The 16,391-nt window shown below is 48.5% G+C and overlaps 1 protein-coding gene across 2 annotated transcripts in view; it reads left to right on the plus strand.

The window, feature by feature from the left end:
• The window catches only part of arhgap46b (Rho GTPase activating protein 46b), a 95,262-nt gene that overhangs the window by 11,906 nt on the left and 66,965 nt on the right, over nt 1–16,391 (plus strand). Inside the window, exon 1 of one of the 2 annotated variants that reach the window (XM_024399817.2) lies at nt 12,646–13,666. The exons of the other annotated variant lie outside the window; for it this stretch is intronic. The gene's annotated coding sequence lies outside the window, so the exon portion shown is untranslated. Of the gene's footprint in view, nt 1–12,645; nt 13,667–16,391 lie in introns of those variants that run through there. 2 annotated transcript variants of the gene reach the window in all.

Below are 16,391 nucleotides of genomic sequence, written 5' to 3' on the forward strand. Positions count from 1 at the left end.
TGGGTGTGCAAAATTATTCAGCCCCTTTACTTTCAGTGCAGCAAACTCTCTCCAGAAGTTCAGTGAGGATCTCTGAATGATCCAATGTTGACCTAAATGACTAATGATGATAAATACAATCCACCTGTGTGTAATCAAGTCTCCGTATAAATGCACCTGCACTGTGATAGTCTCAGAGGTCCGTTAAAAGCGCAGAGAGCATCATGAAGAACAAGGAACACGCCAGGCAGGTCCGAGATACTGTTGTGAAGAAGTTTAAAGCCGGATTTGGATACAAAAAGATTTCCCAAGCTTTAAACATCCCAAGGAGCACTGTGCAAGCGATAATATTGAAATGGAAGGAGTATCAGACCACTACAAATCTACCAAGACCTGGCCGTCCCTCTAAACTTTCAGCTCATACAAGGAGAAGACTGATCAGAGATGCAGCCAAGAGGCCCATGATCACTCTGGATGAACTGCAGAGATCTACAGCTGAGGTGGGAGACTCTGTCCATAGGACAACAATCAGTCGTATATTGCACAAATCTGGCCTTTATGGAAGAGTGGCAAGAAGAAAGCCATTTCTTAAAGATATCCATAAAAAGTGTTGTTTAAAGTTTGCCACAAGCCACCTGGGAGACACATCAAACATGTGGAAGAAGGTGCTCTGGTCAGATGAAACCAAAATGGAACTTTTTGGCAACAATGCAAAATGTTATGTTTGGCGTAAAAGCAACACAGCTCATCACCCTGAACACCCTATCCCCACTGTCAAACATGGTGGTGGCAGCATCATGGTTTGGGCCAGCAGGGACAGGGAAGATGGTTAAAATTGATGGGAAGATGGATGGAGCCAAATACAGGACCATTCTGGATGAAAACCTGATGGAGTCTGCAAAAGACCTGAGACTGGGACGGAGATTTGTCTTCCAACAAGACAATGATCCAAAACATAAAGCAAAATCTACAATGGAATGGTTCAAAAATAAACATATCCAGGTGTTAGAATGGCCAAGTCAAAGTCCAGACCTGAATCCAATTGAGAATCTGTGGAAAGAACTGAAAACTGCTGTTCACAAATGCTCTCCATCCAACCTCACTGAGCTCGAGCTGTTTTGCAAGGAGGAATGGGAAAAAAATTCAGTCTCTCGATGTGCAAAACTGATAGAGACATACCCCAAGCGACTTACAGCTGTAATCGCAGCAAAAGGTGGCACTACAGAGTATTAACTTAAGGGGGCTGAATAATTTTGCACGCCCAATTTTTCAGTTTTTGGTTTGTTAAAAAGTTTGAAATATCCAATAAATGTCGTTCCACTTCATGATTGTGTCCCACTTGTTGTTGATTATTCACAAAAAAATACAGTTTTATATCTTTATGTTTGAAGCCTGAAATATGGCAAAAGGTCGCAAAGTTCAAGGGGGCCGAATACTTTCGCAAGGCACTGTACCTAACCACCCCCCACCCTTTTTTCTTTAGTGTCTGCCATTTGTATTTGTATGTATTATGGATCCCCATTAGGTGCTGCCAAGACAGCAGCTACTCTTCCTGGGGTCCAGCAACATTAAGGCAGTTGTATACCATTTTAAAAACATTACAATACATTTCACCAACAGATTAAGTGTGTGCCCTCAGGCCACTACTCTACTACCACATATCTACAACACAAAATCCATGTGTACGTGTGTTTAGAGTGCGTATGTTATTCTACTGCTTGCCTCAGTTACTTGATATGGAATAGAGCTACATGTAGTCATGGCTCTATGTAGTACTGTGCGCCTCCCGTAGTCTGTTCTGTACTTGGGGCTGTGAAGAGACCTCTGGTGGCATGTCTTGTGGGGTATGCATGGGTGTCTGAGCTGTGTGCTAGTAGTTTAAATGGACTGCTCGCTGCATTCAATATGTCAACCCTTCTTACAAATATAAGTAGTGATGAAGTCAATCTCTCCTCTACTTTGAGCCAGGAGATTGACATGCACATTTGAGGGCCAGCCGTGCTGCTGGGCCAATTGTAATTTTCTTAAGTCCCTCTTTGTGGCAGCTGACAACACAACTGGACAGTAGTCCAGGTGCGACAAAACAATGGCCTAAAGGACCTGCCTTGTTGATAGCATTGTTAAGAAGGCTGAAGATCACTTTATTATGGACAGATCTCTCCCATCTTAGTTACTGTTGCATCAATATGTTTGGGCCATGACAGTCACCTCAACTTTCTCAGTTTCCACATTATGCCTTACAATATTTAGATGAGGTTTAGGGTTTAGTGAATGCTTTTAGTTTTTGAAATGTTTAGTACTAACTTATTAGTTAGTGATTTTACTTGCTGTGGTAGCTGACGTGTATAGTGTGGAGTCATCAGCATACATAGACACCAGAGGCTTTACTCAGAGCCAGAGGCAGGTCATTAGTAAAAATTGAAAAAAGTAATGGGCCTAGACAGCTGCCCTGGGGAATTCCTGATTCTACCTAGATTATGTTGGAGAGGTTTCCATTAAAGAACACCCTCTGTGTTCTGTTAAACAGGTAACTCTCGATCCACAATATAGCAGGGGATGTAAAGCCATAACACATACATTTTTTCCAGCAGCAGATTATGATCAATAATGTCAAAAGCTGCACTGAAGTCGAACAAAAAAGCTCCTACAATCTTTTTATTATCGATTTCTCTCAGCCAATCATGTCATTTGTATAAGTGTCATACATGTTGAATGCCCTTCCATGTAAGTGTGGTCGAACATAATTTTTTCCAAAAGTCTACTTAGGATTGGTAACAAGCTGATTGGTCGACTGTTTGAGCCAGTAAAGGGTGCTTTGCTGTTCTTGGGTAGCGGAATGACTTTTGCTTCCCTCCAGGCCTAAGTGCTCACACTTTCCTGTAGGCTTAGATTGAATAGATGACAAATAGGAGTGGCAATATAGTCCGCTATCATCCTCAGTCATTTTACATCCAAGTTGTCAGACCCAGGGGGCTTGTCATTGTTGATTGACTATAATCATTTTCCCACCTCTTCCACATTCACTTTATGGAATTCAAAATTACAGTGCTTGTCTTTCATAATTTGGCCAGTTATGCATGTGTAGATTCAGACTTTTGTTAATCTTGCCAATTCAAAAATCATGATGAATGAGCCATCTGATACGATGAATGATGGAGCCGAGTTTGCCTTTTTGCCCAAAATGTAATTAAAGGGGCTCCAATACTTTTTACTATCATTCTTTATATATCTTGTATATCTTTGTTTCCTAGTATAGCTTCTTCTTCTTTTTGTTCACTTCAGTCACATCTCAATTTACAGTACGTTTGCCAATCGGCTGTGCAGTCAGACTTATTTGCCATTCCTTTTGCCTCCTCCCTCTCAACCATACCATTTTTCAAATCCTCATCAATCCACAGGGATTTAACAGATTTAACCGTTTTTACAGTCATTTACTTAATGGGTGCATGCTTATTAGTAACTGGAATAAGCAATTTCATAAATGTGTCAAGTGCAGTGTCTGGTTGCCGCTCATTACACACCACCGTCCAACAAATATATTTGACATTTTCAACATAGGAATCAAGACAAAACTTGACCACTTATACACTATATTATAAATGCTATTTACATATTCATATCCACATATCCTCTTGTTAGTGTCCCTTCTCCAAACTCAGCAGCAGCAAACAACCTGTGGGAATGTGTGCACAGTGGAGCGTATGCCGAGGCCAGACGGATCTATCTCTGTGTGTTTTGTTGAGTAAAGACCCTGTAGAGGTAAGCAGAGTAACAGAAGTAAGAGAGGCGGGGGGGGCAGAGAGAGAGAGTGACAGCTTTTATAAGCCTGTTTTCTGTCCACCTCTTTGAGGAGAAAGCCTCTTTCAGGTCTCCCACCTCATCCTCAGACCCCAGGGTCACAATGGAGTGTTGAGTTAACTGAACACACAGGGAGACCATCACAGAGTAGAAGAAAAGACCCATTATAGTTGTCAGGGCTCCTAGTTATGTGCACACACACACCGCTGCCTGGTCCTGACAGAGTGTGTAGACACACGGCTGGCGTCAAGGCTGCCGGGTGCTGGGTCCTGACTAAGTAAACACACAGGCAGTGTTCTGGGGGCGTAAGTGGCTGTGGTGACCAAATGCCACGGCTCTCACAGATGGAACCCTGTCTATCTACCCTCTCAGCACTGCCACAAACACACAGAGGGCAAGAAAGAGAGGGACCAACTAACAAAAGGGACAATATTGTTTTTCACCCCCCTGCTTCCACCATTTAAATGAGTGGTTTCCTCGCCATCTCCTCCTCATCCTTCCCCTCCTCTCTACTGTTTCTCTTTCATTGTTCTTCTTTTGTGTTTTCAGTGCCCCCCCCATGTCTTTTATTTGTACCCCTCTACGCATCCTCAGAACAGAACTGAGCGGAGTGGTTGGTTGGACATGCACAGTGTAGCTGGTCCTCTGGGCCTTACCACGGTCTGCTTTGTAGAACCCTCAGTGTCTTGGGAACTGTGCTGTTATTCCCCAGGGATATGAACTAGAGGTCGACCGATTATGATTTTTCAACACCGATACCCATTATTGGAGGACCGGAAAAGCCGATGCCGATTAATCGGCCGATTTTTTTGAGATGTATTTGTAATAATGACAATTACAACAATACTGAATGAACACTTATTTTAGCTTAATATAATACATCAATAAAATCAATTGAGCCTCAAGTAAATAATGAAACATGTTCAATTTGGTTTAAATAATGCAAAAACAAAATGTTGGAGAAGAAGGTAAAAGTGCAATATGTGCTATGTAAGAAAGCTAACGTTTCAGTTCTTTGCTCAGAACATGAGAACATATGAAAGCTGGTGGTTCCTTTTAACATGAGTCTTCAATATTCCCAGGTAGTAAATTTTAGGTTGTAGTTATTATAGGAATTATAGGACTATTTCCCTCTATACCATTTGTATTTCATTAACCTTTGACTATTGGATGTTCTTATAGGCACTTTAGTATTGCCAGTGAAACAGTAAAGCTTCCGTCCCTCTAGTTAGCGCACGCTAACTAGCTAGCATTTACACTTCGGCTACACCAGCCTCATCTCGGGAGATGATAGGCTTGAAGTCATAAACAGCGCAATGCTTGATGCACAACGAAGAGCTGCTGGCAAAATGCACGAAAGTGCTGTTTGAATGAATGTTTACGTGCCTGCTTCTGCCTACCACCGCTCAGTCAGATACTTGTATGCTTGTATGCTCAGTCAGATTATATGCAACGCAGGACACACTAGATAATATCTAATAATATCATCAACCATGTGTAGTTAACTAGTGATTATGATTGATTGTTTTTTATAAGATAAGTTTAATGCTAGCTAGCAACTTACCTTACTGCATTCGCGTAACAGGCAGTCTCCTTGTGGAGTGCAACGAGAGAGAGGCAGGTCGTTATTGCGTTGGACTAGTTAACTGTAAGGTTGTAAGATTGGATCCCCCGAGCTGACAAGGTGAAAATCTGTCGTTCTGCCCCTGAACGAGGCAGTTAACCCACTGTTCCTAGGCCGTCATTGAAAATAAGAATGTGTTCTTAACTGACTTGCCTAGTTAAATAAAAGGTATAAAAATACAAAAAATACAAAATTCGTCAAATCGGCGGCCAAAAATACAGATTTCCGATTGTTATGAAAATTTAAAATCGGCCATAATTAATCGGCCATTCCGATGAATCGGTCAACCTCTAATATGAACATGTCTCAGCTCTCCGTGCGCCAGCTCCGGAGCACTAGGGAATAATGTCGGAGCCGTAGGGCTAACGCTAGGCCAATTAGACCTTTTTCCCAAATGACTATTACTGGAGAATAAAGTGGCCCAGTGCTGACTCTACGTATCATGTTTGTGAGCCGGTGTGTCAGTCACGTACATACAAGTGTGTTAGCATGTGTGTTTCTGTTACCATTTACCAGGGTGTGTACATTCTGAGTGTATGGATATTTAAGAGGGGTTGAAGTAGAACATGTGAATCAGATTGTTAGAGTGTAGCATAGGTAATTATAGAGCACGTTAAAGATCTGATAGAGACTGCTTCAGATGACTTGTGAGCATGTCTTCAGGGTGGAACCTTTAACGTGAGTGTGAGGGAGTGTGTGTGTGTGTGTGTGCGTGTGTGAGTGTGTGTGTGTGTGTGTGTGTGTGAGTGTGTGTGAGTATGTGTGTGTGTGTGTGCGTGTGTGAGTGTGTGTGAGTATGTGTGTGTGTGTGGGGGAGATCTACCAGCAACCCTTTATTGTAGAAAAGGTTTATTCTGATGCAGTCTTTCTGTTTTTATTTTTATTCTGATGCATTCTCCCCCCCACCCCCCCCCACCCCCACTGATAGACCAGAGCACTTGACAAAGTGCTTGGGAGACAAAAGGAATGTCAGTGTGCGTGTGTGTGTGTTTGTGCGGGTGTGTGTGTGATAGATGTCTCCAGAAGAGTGATGAGCTAGGGGGATAATCCTTGGTATTAGAAGGACATAGTAAGAGGGTGCCGTATTTCTCCAGCCAGGAATGACTAAATGTTTTGGCAGATTTAGCGCTGGCTCTCAAATCTCTGGTTCTCTTTCTGTGAAGAAAGGAACGTGAACCTCTGGAACAGGCTAGGACAGCAGAAAGAGGACAAATGGGTGTGCTGCTAGAAAAAACATTTTTTCTCTCGGGTGATTCAAAGTTTGAAACATTGCTTGCTACTTTTTTTCACTTACCTCCAGCAGAGAGAAAGAGCAGAGGAGAAAAAGAGAAAGCTGATGCAGGTGGGATTGAACTTGCAGGTTTTTTGGCAATCTACCTCTCCCTTGATACATCCCCTTCTCTCTCTCTCTCTCTCTCTCTCTCTCTCTCTCTCTCTCTCTCTCTCTCTCTCTCTCTCTCTCTCTCTCTCTCTCTCTCTCTCTCTCTCTCTCTCTCTCTCTCTCTCTCTCTCTCTCTCTCTCTCTCTATTTCTCTCTTCCTCCTCCTTGTCCCCTGTACTGTTCTGTTCCATGATGTATGTCAGATGTTTCCTACAGTCCTCTGTCTCCGTGTCCCAGGGGCCCCCTGTGGTTACCTTGGGGACAGGTTTTCTCTGGGACAGTGTGTAACACAGCCTCCTCCACCCCCCCCCACCACGATGCCACTCACATCACAGCATACACCTGCTTCTCTCTGTGTCAGAATACTTCTATCTTCTCATATTACTCTTTCTTTCCTTCTTTATGTCCCTCTCTCTCTCTCTATCTCTCTCTCTCTCACTCTCTCTCTCCCTCTCGCCTTAATACACAAACAGACACAGTAGCAGAGGTTGCTTGGGGACATAGTGATTCCCCTCCAAGTCATGTACAGGATCCGTCAGGGTTAATTCATTCTCCATTCTCCATGCATCCAGAAAAGGTCACAAGCTGACTGATGCATTCTTCCCTGCCTCGTGTATATGCACACAGCCTGAAAGCACACATATCCACTTGCACAAACACACTGAATGGCAAAGACAGGTGTTCTTGTCCATTTATCTGACATCACAAGAAGAAAGAAAGCATAGTTTTGGCTCCCATTTCAGAGAGCCTTTCCCTTTTAACCCATTGAGAGAGACAGGGCAAACAGGGGGAGGAGAGAGAGAAGGAGAGAGAGAGGGGGAGGGGGCATTGAAGATCAGTCCTCAACTCTGTATGAGGCTCAACTGAGGGTAATGGGCTTGTTTCATTTGGTTTCTGCATCACATCAGTCAGTTTAGACAGCAGCACCCTACAGTGATCAGACACAGATCCCCCTCAAAGCCAAGGCTGCCGAGTCAGACGCCTCGGGGAGCATTCTGGAACACAGAGAGCAAGACCAAACAGCCAGACAGATTGTAGAGGTTCCGTGTCTCATCACACACTACCTGCACAGAGTGTGCATCTTATACACTGTAAGAGGTAGACTTATTAACATGAATTGAAGTGATAGACTGAGCATTGAGCCATCAGGCCAGACAGCTGCAGTGAGAGGGTGAGATGATAGTTTAGTTCTAGCATCCCTCTTGTCTGCCTCCTCCTCCTCCACAAAGAGGGACAGCCCACACAGTACATTGGTGGGGATACCAGGGGGGTGGTTAGCGAGAGAGGACCACACGACTGTTGATTTGATCCCCTCTCAGATATGAACCACAGCCGGTGTGCCCTGGAGCACAACACTCAAGACGACCCACCACGTCAGTAGCACAGCCCTGCATTCAGACAGACAGCATTAGCCCCTTGGCTCTGGGTGGCAGAGAAGCCTCTGTGTTGATTCCTGTGAGGTTCTGGATGGGGAAGACAAGGTGCAGAACTCCAGGAGAAATACTGCTGGGAGGGAGCGGGCCCTGGCCTGGCTGGGACACACTCAGACACACTGGTTCTGTTGGCTTTGGGCAGGACAGTGGATAGTATGCTGAGCAGAGTTTAGAAATGGGTCATTATTCCTGGGAGATGGAAGCCTCTGAGGAGAAGCACGGTGTGTCTGTAGGGACTGGATATGAGTAACGACACACAACCAAAGGAGCGTTATTTATTTATGTTATGTAACTAGGCAAGTCAGTTAATTAAGAAAAAATGGTTATTTACAATGACGGCCAAACCCTAAACCGGACGACGCTGAGCCAATTGTGTGCCGGCCCATGGGACTCCCAATCACAGCCAGTTGTGATACATCCTGGAATCGAACCAGGGTCCGTAGGAACACCTCTAGCACTGAGATGCAGTGTCTTAGACCGCTGCCCCACTCGGGGGCCAGAGAAGGGCCTCTGTCTATAACTCTACTGCTACAGTATTTCGGGTTAAATATTCTCACACACACATGTAATAAAAACATGTGAAGCTCTAGTTTGGTCTGCTGGAAAAAGTGGCTTGTCTGTGTGTGTGTGTGTGTGTGTGTGTGTGTGTGTGTGTGTGTGTGTGTGTGTGTGTGTGTGTGTGTGTGTGTGTGTGTGTGTGTGTGTGTGTGTGTGTGTCACTAAACAGCAGCAGCGGTATTGGCATCGTGGCAGGACTTTGACCCCTGACCTTGAGGAGATAATCCCTGCTATAACCGCCATCGTCATGGTTACTCTGGCCGATGTTTTGACCCCATCTAAACACTGAAACATAAACCCTATCCATGACTGCCTTTTATAGCACACGGATTTCCAACAATTATACACAGGTCATATCTTCCATAGCAGGCGTGTATATATATATAGGCCATGATGGACTCAGAGAAATGGAAATTGGCATGTAGTTTGGCCCCGGGAGATTTGGTTGGCTACTGGTTTTATTCCATGAGCTCTACCCCCCAACAATAACAACCGTATTCCACATAGACGTAGTGCAAAGACAATACATCATTAAGGCTGCTGCTCCGCCTGGCCGGTAACATCCTGCTACAGTACTGAGTGTGTTGAGGCCGATAGTGACAGATCTCATATTTAGAACAAGGCCATAAGATCCTTTGCTTTTGAACACAGCATTATGGAAAGAGAGGGAGAGAGACGGGAGAGAGACGAGAGAGAGACGAGAGAGAGAGACGAGAGAGAGAGAGACATGGGGGAGAGAGAGGGGGAGACGGGAGAGAGAGAGAGATGGGGGGAGAGGGAGAGACGGGAGAGAGACGGGGGAGAGAGACGAGGGAGATAGAGAGACGGGAGAGAGGGGAGAGAGAGAGAGACGAGGGGAGAGATGGGAGAGACGGGAGAGAGAGAGAGACGGGGAGAGAGGGAGAGAGAGACGGGGAGAGAGACGAGGGAGATAGAGAGAGAGAGGAGAGACGGAGAGAGAGAGAGAGACGGGAGAGAGAGAGAGAGAGGGAGAGAGAGAGACGGAGAGAGAGAGACGGGGAGAGAGAGAGACGGGAGAGAGAGAGAGACGGGGGAGAGAGAGAGAGATGGGAGAGAGAGAGACGAGGGAGAGAGAGAGAGAGAGGGAGAGAGAGAGAGAGAGAGACGGGGAGAGAGAGAGACGGGAGAGAGAGAGAGAGACGAGGGAGAGAGAGAGAGGGAGAGAGAGAGACGGGAGAGAGGGAGAGAGAGAGACGGGAGAGAGAGAGACGGGAGAGAGAGAGACGGGGAGAGAGATAGACGGGAGAGAGAGAGATGGGAGAGAGAGAGACGAGGAGAGAGAGGGAGAGAGAGACGGGGAGATGGGAGAGAGAGAGATGGGGAAGAGAGAGACGAGGGAGAGAGAGAGAGAGAGAGATGGGAGAGAGAGACGGGGAGAGAGAGAGACGGGAGAGAGAGAGACGGGAGACAGAGATGGGGAGAGAGAGAGACGGGAGAGAGAGAGAGAGAGAGAGAGAGACGGGAGAGAGAGAGATGGGAGAGATGGGAGAGAGAGAGACAGGGAGAGAGAGAGACGGGAGAGAGAGAGAGGGAGAGAGAGACGGGAGAGAGAGAGAGAGAGACGGAGAGAGAGAGAGATGGGGGGAGAGAGACGGGAGAGAGAGGGGGAGACGGGGATGGGAGAGAGAGAGACGAGGAGAGAGAGAGACAGGAGAGAGAGAGACGGGGGAGAGAGAGAGACGGGAGAGAGAGACGGGAGAGATGGGAGAGAGAGAGAGAGAGAGAGAGAGACGGAGAGAGAGAGACGGGAGAGAGAGAGAGAGACGAGAGAGAGAGAGAGACGGGAGAGAGAGAGAGAGAGAGAGACGGAGAGAGATCGGGAGAGAGAGAGACGGGAGAGAGAGATAGAGAGAGAGACGGGAGAGAGAGAGACGGGAGAGAGAGAGACTGGAGAGAGAGAGACGGAAGAGAGAGAGAGAGAGAGAGACGGGGAGAGAGAGAGAGAGAGAGAGACTGGAGAGAGAGACGGAAGAGAGAGAGAGACGGGAGAGAGAGAGAGAGAGAGAGACGGGAGAGAGAGAGAGAGAGAGAGAGAGAGAGAGCGGACGGGAGAGAGAGATAGAGAGAGAGGGGAGAGAGAGACGGGGAGAGAGGGGAGAGACGGGGAGAGAGAGACGGGGAGAGAGAGAGAGACGGGGAGAGAGAGAGAGACGGGAGAGAGAGAGAGAGACGGGAGAGAGAGAGACGGGAGAGAGAGAGAGAGACGGGGAGAGAGAGAGAGAGACGGGAGAGAGAGAGAGAGACGGGAGAGAGAAAGACGGGAGAGAGAGAGACTGGGAGAGAGAGAGAGAGAGAGGAGACAGGGAGAGAGAGAGAGATGGGAGAGAGAGAGAGACAGGCGAGAGAGAGACGGGAGAGAGAGAGGATTTGGGGGACAGACAGGAATGTCTTAGAAACTTGGATCATTCCTCTGGCTTGATGATCACAGGTGCCACATGTTTTGAGTCTTTTTCTCGTGGTTGCTGGCTGGTTGTATTTTTAGTTTTCCTGCTCTGTACAGGCAGCTCCTTGACCCCACTGGGGAGCTGCACTGAGCTGCAGAAACAAGGCTGAATATAGGGCCTGTCAGTCAACAACGCCTCTCCTCCTGCTCCCAGGGACATGCTAGTGTGTGTGTGTGTGTGTGTGTGTGTGTGTGTGTGTACTGTAGAGTCCTGTACTGGGTCTCAATGCTCAGTGCTATAACAGGGCCAGGACTTCATTCCTGCCCCAGAAAGGAGTAACGTGGTGGGGAGTGAACAGGAGTGTCTGATTGCTCTCCCAGATTAGGTTCCTCATAGTGTAGGAAGGAGGCTACAGGCACGCTACGCTCTGGAGGAAAGAGGAGGAGAGGGGAGCACAGAAGGAGACCGGCTGTATGTTCTTTGTGTTGTGCTGAGTTGCTAAAAATGTGAGCTCAGTAGAAAGGGAACTGTTTGGTGGGCTGCCCACTGCTTTTTGGCAGACTACTGTTAATATCTGAACATTCTGGTGTTTCAGAGTGATAACAGAACTATTTCACCAGCCAGTCTCATTCTTCTGCCTTGACCTTATTCTGGTAGCCCTCAGCCAGGTAGCCCTCAGCCAGTCTCATTCTTCTGCCTTGATCTTATTCTGGTAGCCCTCAGCCAGTCTCATTCTTCTGCCTTGATCTTATTCTGGTAGCCCTCAGCCAGTCTCATTCTTCTGCCTTGATCTTATTCTGGTAGCCCTCAGCCAGTCTCATTCTTCTGCCTTGATCTTATTCTGGTAGCCCTCAGCCAGTCTCATTCTTCTGCCTTGATCTTATTCTGGTAGCCCTCAGCCAGTCTCATTCTTCTCCCTTGACCTTATTCTGGTAGCCCTCAGCCAGTCTCATTCTTCTGCCTTGATCTTATTCTGGTAGCCCTCAGTTAGTCTCATTCTTCTGCCTTGATCTTATTCTGGTAGCCCTCAGTTAGTCTCATTCTTCTGCCTTGATCTTATTCTGGTAGCCCTCAGTTAGTCTCATTCTTCTGCCTTGATCTTATTCTGGTAGCCCTCAGTTAGTCTCATTCTTCTCCCTTGACCTTATTCTGGTAGCCCTCAGTTAGTCTCATTCTTCTGCCTTGATCTTATTCTGGTAGCCCTCAGGCCAAGGAATTCTTCTCTCTATTTTCCCCTTAAATTTGTTTTACAAGAAGCAGGTTGCCACTCGTGAATCATTACACCCTTGCCACACACACGTTAACACACTCCCATTATTGCTCAGGCACTAGTCTACACAAATAATTCCCTGCGTTTGACTAATGCATGCCTTTGGAGAAGCTGATTGACTGTGTGAGTGAGAGAGAGAGAGAGAGAGAGAGAGAGAGAGAGAGAGAGAGAGAAATTTGTTTTCACAGAGACATGCAGTCAGACCTCTAGACTGATCTAGACAGAGACACATACAGTAGCCAGCAGAGTCGGCCAGTCTGAGAGCGCTGTATAGTCCTGTGTTGTTCACCTGAGAGAGGCTCCAGTCATGAGGTTAGGTGAGCTGTTATTCTGACTCAGTGTTTTGAGAGATGGCGTGTTCTTTAGGAGCGGTCTGGCTCACAGAGCCTTTGGACAGAAATCTGGGAAGGTTCCAGGTAAAGGTGACGCTATCTCAACCTTAGTCGTAACTACGCAATGCTAAGGCGTACATGGGCCAGTGAGACTCACTCTCCCCACTCACTCTCCCCAGCTAGGCAGGGCAAAGTAGTTCGTACATTGGACATACTGCACACACCCTCTTGCATGCTTGCATGAGCTGTGATACAGGTTGTGATAAGGCCTGGTGGGTGGGGCCAAGGCAGAGACAGATATAGGCTCCATGCTTAGATGGCCTAGCACAAAGACTGCTGGTACGGTTTAAACAGCTGGACAGAGAGAGCAGCACAACAACGGCTCACTGAGTTTAGCACACAGCCCTTTGAAATATATATACCCCTCCCCGATAACATCTCTTTTGACTTCTGTTTCTGTCATGAGGAGAACTTAGTGGTAGTAGAATTTCAAAAACGACTGAAAGTCATAATCAGTCAATATGCAATGTCCATCGTTGAGCCACATGTCCCGGAGGGTATCATCGGCTACAACATCATAGCATTGTACAACTTCACCATTTTCTTTCATCTCTATGACGTTGTTGTGACATGGAGGCTCCAAACACACCTTCACTTCCGGCACATATTGTGCTCTGACTGAGGCAGGACTTTAGACTCCTCAGGGAGTGTGTCTGAGCAGGGAGAACTGCAGACTTACAGTAGAAGGACATTACTGTTGGTTGTGTTTGATCTCTTTTCTCTTCAGTATCTCTCTCTGTCCTCAAGAACGACAGCAATAACAGGAAGTAGGTTCTCTGTGTGAAGAGCAACAGTCCTTTTGTCTGGTGTGACGGACGGGACAGGGGTAAGTGGGGGGACTGATATTTGTACTGAGCAGAAAAAGTCTTGTGTGAATAATCAGAAGGACAGATTGTTTTTCAGCGGGGTAAGCAGAACAGGCGTAGCCAAGCGGGTTAATTACAGAGCGGAGCTGCAGCCCGTGTTGGCAGAGCTGGAGCAGATGAGTGTGTGTGTGTGTGTGTGTGTGTGTGTGTGTGTGTGTGTGTGTGTGTGTGTGTGTGTGTGTGTGTGTGTGTGTGTGTGTGTGTGTGTGTGTGTGTGTGTGTGTGTGTGTGTGTGTGTGTGTGGACAGCTCCAGAGGATCAGGGAGTGTGGGGTCTGGCGTTAGGGGGGAGTTCAGGCTTCCGTGTTGATTTACACAACTGAAGTGAGGGGAACAGGTGAGCCCTGTTGCTGTGGCCACACGACCACCACCTTACCCCTCCCCTCGTCCCAGTCCTTAAGGCCTTAGCAGCAGCTGAGCATGACTGTGGGAATCAGCAGCAGGACAGTCCTGATTCCACACAGCAACAAGGAGAGAGAGAGAGTTGAGAGAGGGTTCAGGTGAACTATTTCCTGGTGTCTAAAGGAGTCTCATTGTACAGGATAGCACTAAAGCCCTACTGAAGTGGGCCAGGGGTGTAGCGTGTCCTAGACACAGCTGGCAAACCTGCTCCAGTGGCCAAGCCGCAGATCGTTCATCCTGTGGCACACAAAAGAGAACCCAGCTATGGAGACCCAGAGTTGGGGCATGGTGGGCGTGGAATGGTGTCTCTGCCAGCTTGGCCTGGCTAATAATGTGTCTCAGTGGCCATTTTGTGAAGCTCCAGTGGAAGTTGGGTGTGAGGCCAGGATGGTATGGACAGCCTGGCATGGGCAGAATGCTAATGTTCACCCTTTGTGGGTAGCCTGGAGTCACATGCCACGAGCTCTGGAAGAAATTAGACTCACGTCGGACCAGATTGTGTATTTAGAAACGTGCTCAGGTTCTCTCTCTCTCTCGCTCCCTCTCCCCCTCTCTCTCCCTTTTCCTCTCTCTCTCCCTCTCTGTCTCTCTCCCTCTTCCCCTCTCTCTCCCTCTCCCCCTCTCTCTCCCTCTCCCCCTCTCTCTCCCTCTCCTCCCTCTCTCCCTTTCCCCCTCTCTGTCTCTGTCTCTCTCTCCCTCTCCCTCTCTCTCCCTCTCCCCTCTCTCTCCCTTTCCCCTCTCTCTGTCTCTCTCTCCCTCTCCCCCTCTCTCTGTCTCTCTCTCTCTCTCCCTCTCCCCCTCTCTCTATCTCTCTCTCCCTCTCTGTCTCTCTCCCTCTCCCACTCTCTCTCCCTCCCTCTCCCCTCTCTCTCCCCCCCCTCTCTGTCTCTCCCCCTCTCTCTCCCTCTCCCCCTCTCTCCCTCTCCCCCTCTCTGTCTCTCTCTCCTTCTCCCCCTCTCTCCCTCTCCCCCTCTCTCTGTCTCTCTCTCCCTCTCCCCTCTCTCTCTCCCTCTCTCCCTCTCTGTCTCTCTCCCTCTCCCACTCTCTCTCCCTCCCTCTCCCCTCTCTCTCCCCCTCTCTCTGTCTCTCCCCCTCTCTCCCCTCTCCCCCTCTCCCCCTCTCTCCCTCTCCCCTCTCTGTCTCTCTCCTTCTCCCCCTCTCTCCCTCTCCCCCTCTCTGTCTCTCTCTTCTCCCTCTCCCCTTCTCTCTGTCTCTCTCTCCCCCCTCCCCCTCTCTCTCCCTCTCCCCTCTCTCTCCCTCTCCCCCTCTCTTTGTCTCCCTCTCCCCTCTCTCTCCCTCTCCCCTCTCTCTCTCCCTCTCCCCTCTCTCTCCCTCTCCCCCTCTCTCTCCATCTCCCCCTCTCTCTCCCTCTCCCCCTCTCTCTGTCTCTCTCCCCCTCTCTCTCCCTCTCCCCTCTCTCGCCTCTCTCTCCCTCTCCCCCTATCTCTGTCTCTCTCCCCTCTCTCTCCTCTCCCCTCTCTCTCCCTCTCCCCCCCCTCTCTCTATCTCTCTCCCTCTCCCCTCTCTCTCCCTCTCCCCCTCTCTCTCTCCCTCTCCCCCCTCTCTCTCCCTCTCCCCCTCTCTCTCCATCTCCCCCTCTCTCTCCCTCTCCCCCTCTCTCTGTCTCTCTCCCCCTCTCTCTCCCTCTCCCCTCTCTCTCCTCTCTCTCCCTCTCCCCCTATCTCTGTCTCTCTCCCCCTCTCTCTCCCTCTCCCCTCTCTCTCCCTCTCCCCCTCTCTCTGTCTCTCTCCCTCTCCCCTCTCTCTCCCCCTCTCCCCCTCTCTCTCCCTCTCCCCCTCTCTCTCCCTCTCCCCCTATCTCTGTCTCTCTCCCCCTCTCTCTCCCTCTCCCCTCTCTCTCCCTCTCCCCTCTCTCCCTCTCCCCTCTCTGTCTCTCCCTCCCCCTGGCTGCCTCGTCTCTGCTCTCCTTTCTGTGCCACTCCCTCTCCCCCTCTCTGTATCTCTCTCCCTCTCCCCTCTCTCTGTCTCTCTCCCCTCTCTCTCTCCTCTCCCTCTCTCTCTCCCTCTCCCCCTCTCTCTGTCTCTCTCTCCCCCTCTCTCTCCCTTTTCCTCTCCCTTTCTAATCTCTTCCAAACAGTTCTCTTGAACCTTCTTTTACAGTATCGTAGGAGAGGAGCTTCTGGAACATTGTAGAATTGGGCTGGCAGGTAGCCTCGTGGTTAGAGAGTTGGGCCAGTAACCGAAAGGTTGCTGGATTGAATGCCTGAGCTGAAAGGCAAAAATCTGTTGTTCTGCCCCTGAACAAGGCAGTTAAGGGCACAGTC

Source organism: Oncorhynchus tshawytscha, linkage group LG16 (assembly GCF_018296145.1).
Source record: "Oncorhynchus tshawytscha isolate Ot180627B linkage group LG16, Otsh_v2.0, whole genome shotgun sequence".
Classification (NCBI taxonomy): domain Eukaryota; kingdom Metazoa; phylum Chordata; class Actinopteri; order Salmoniformes; family Salmonidae; genus Oncorhynchus; species Oncorhynchus tshawytscha.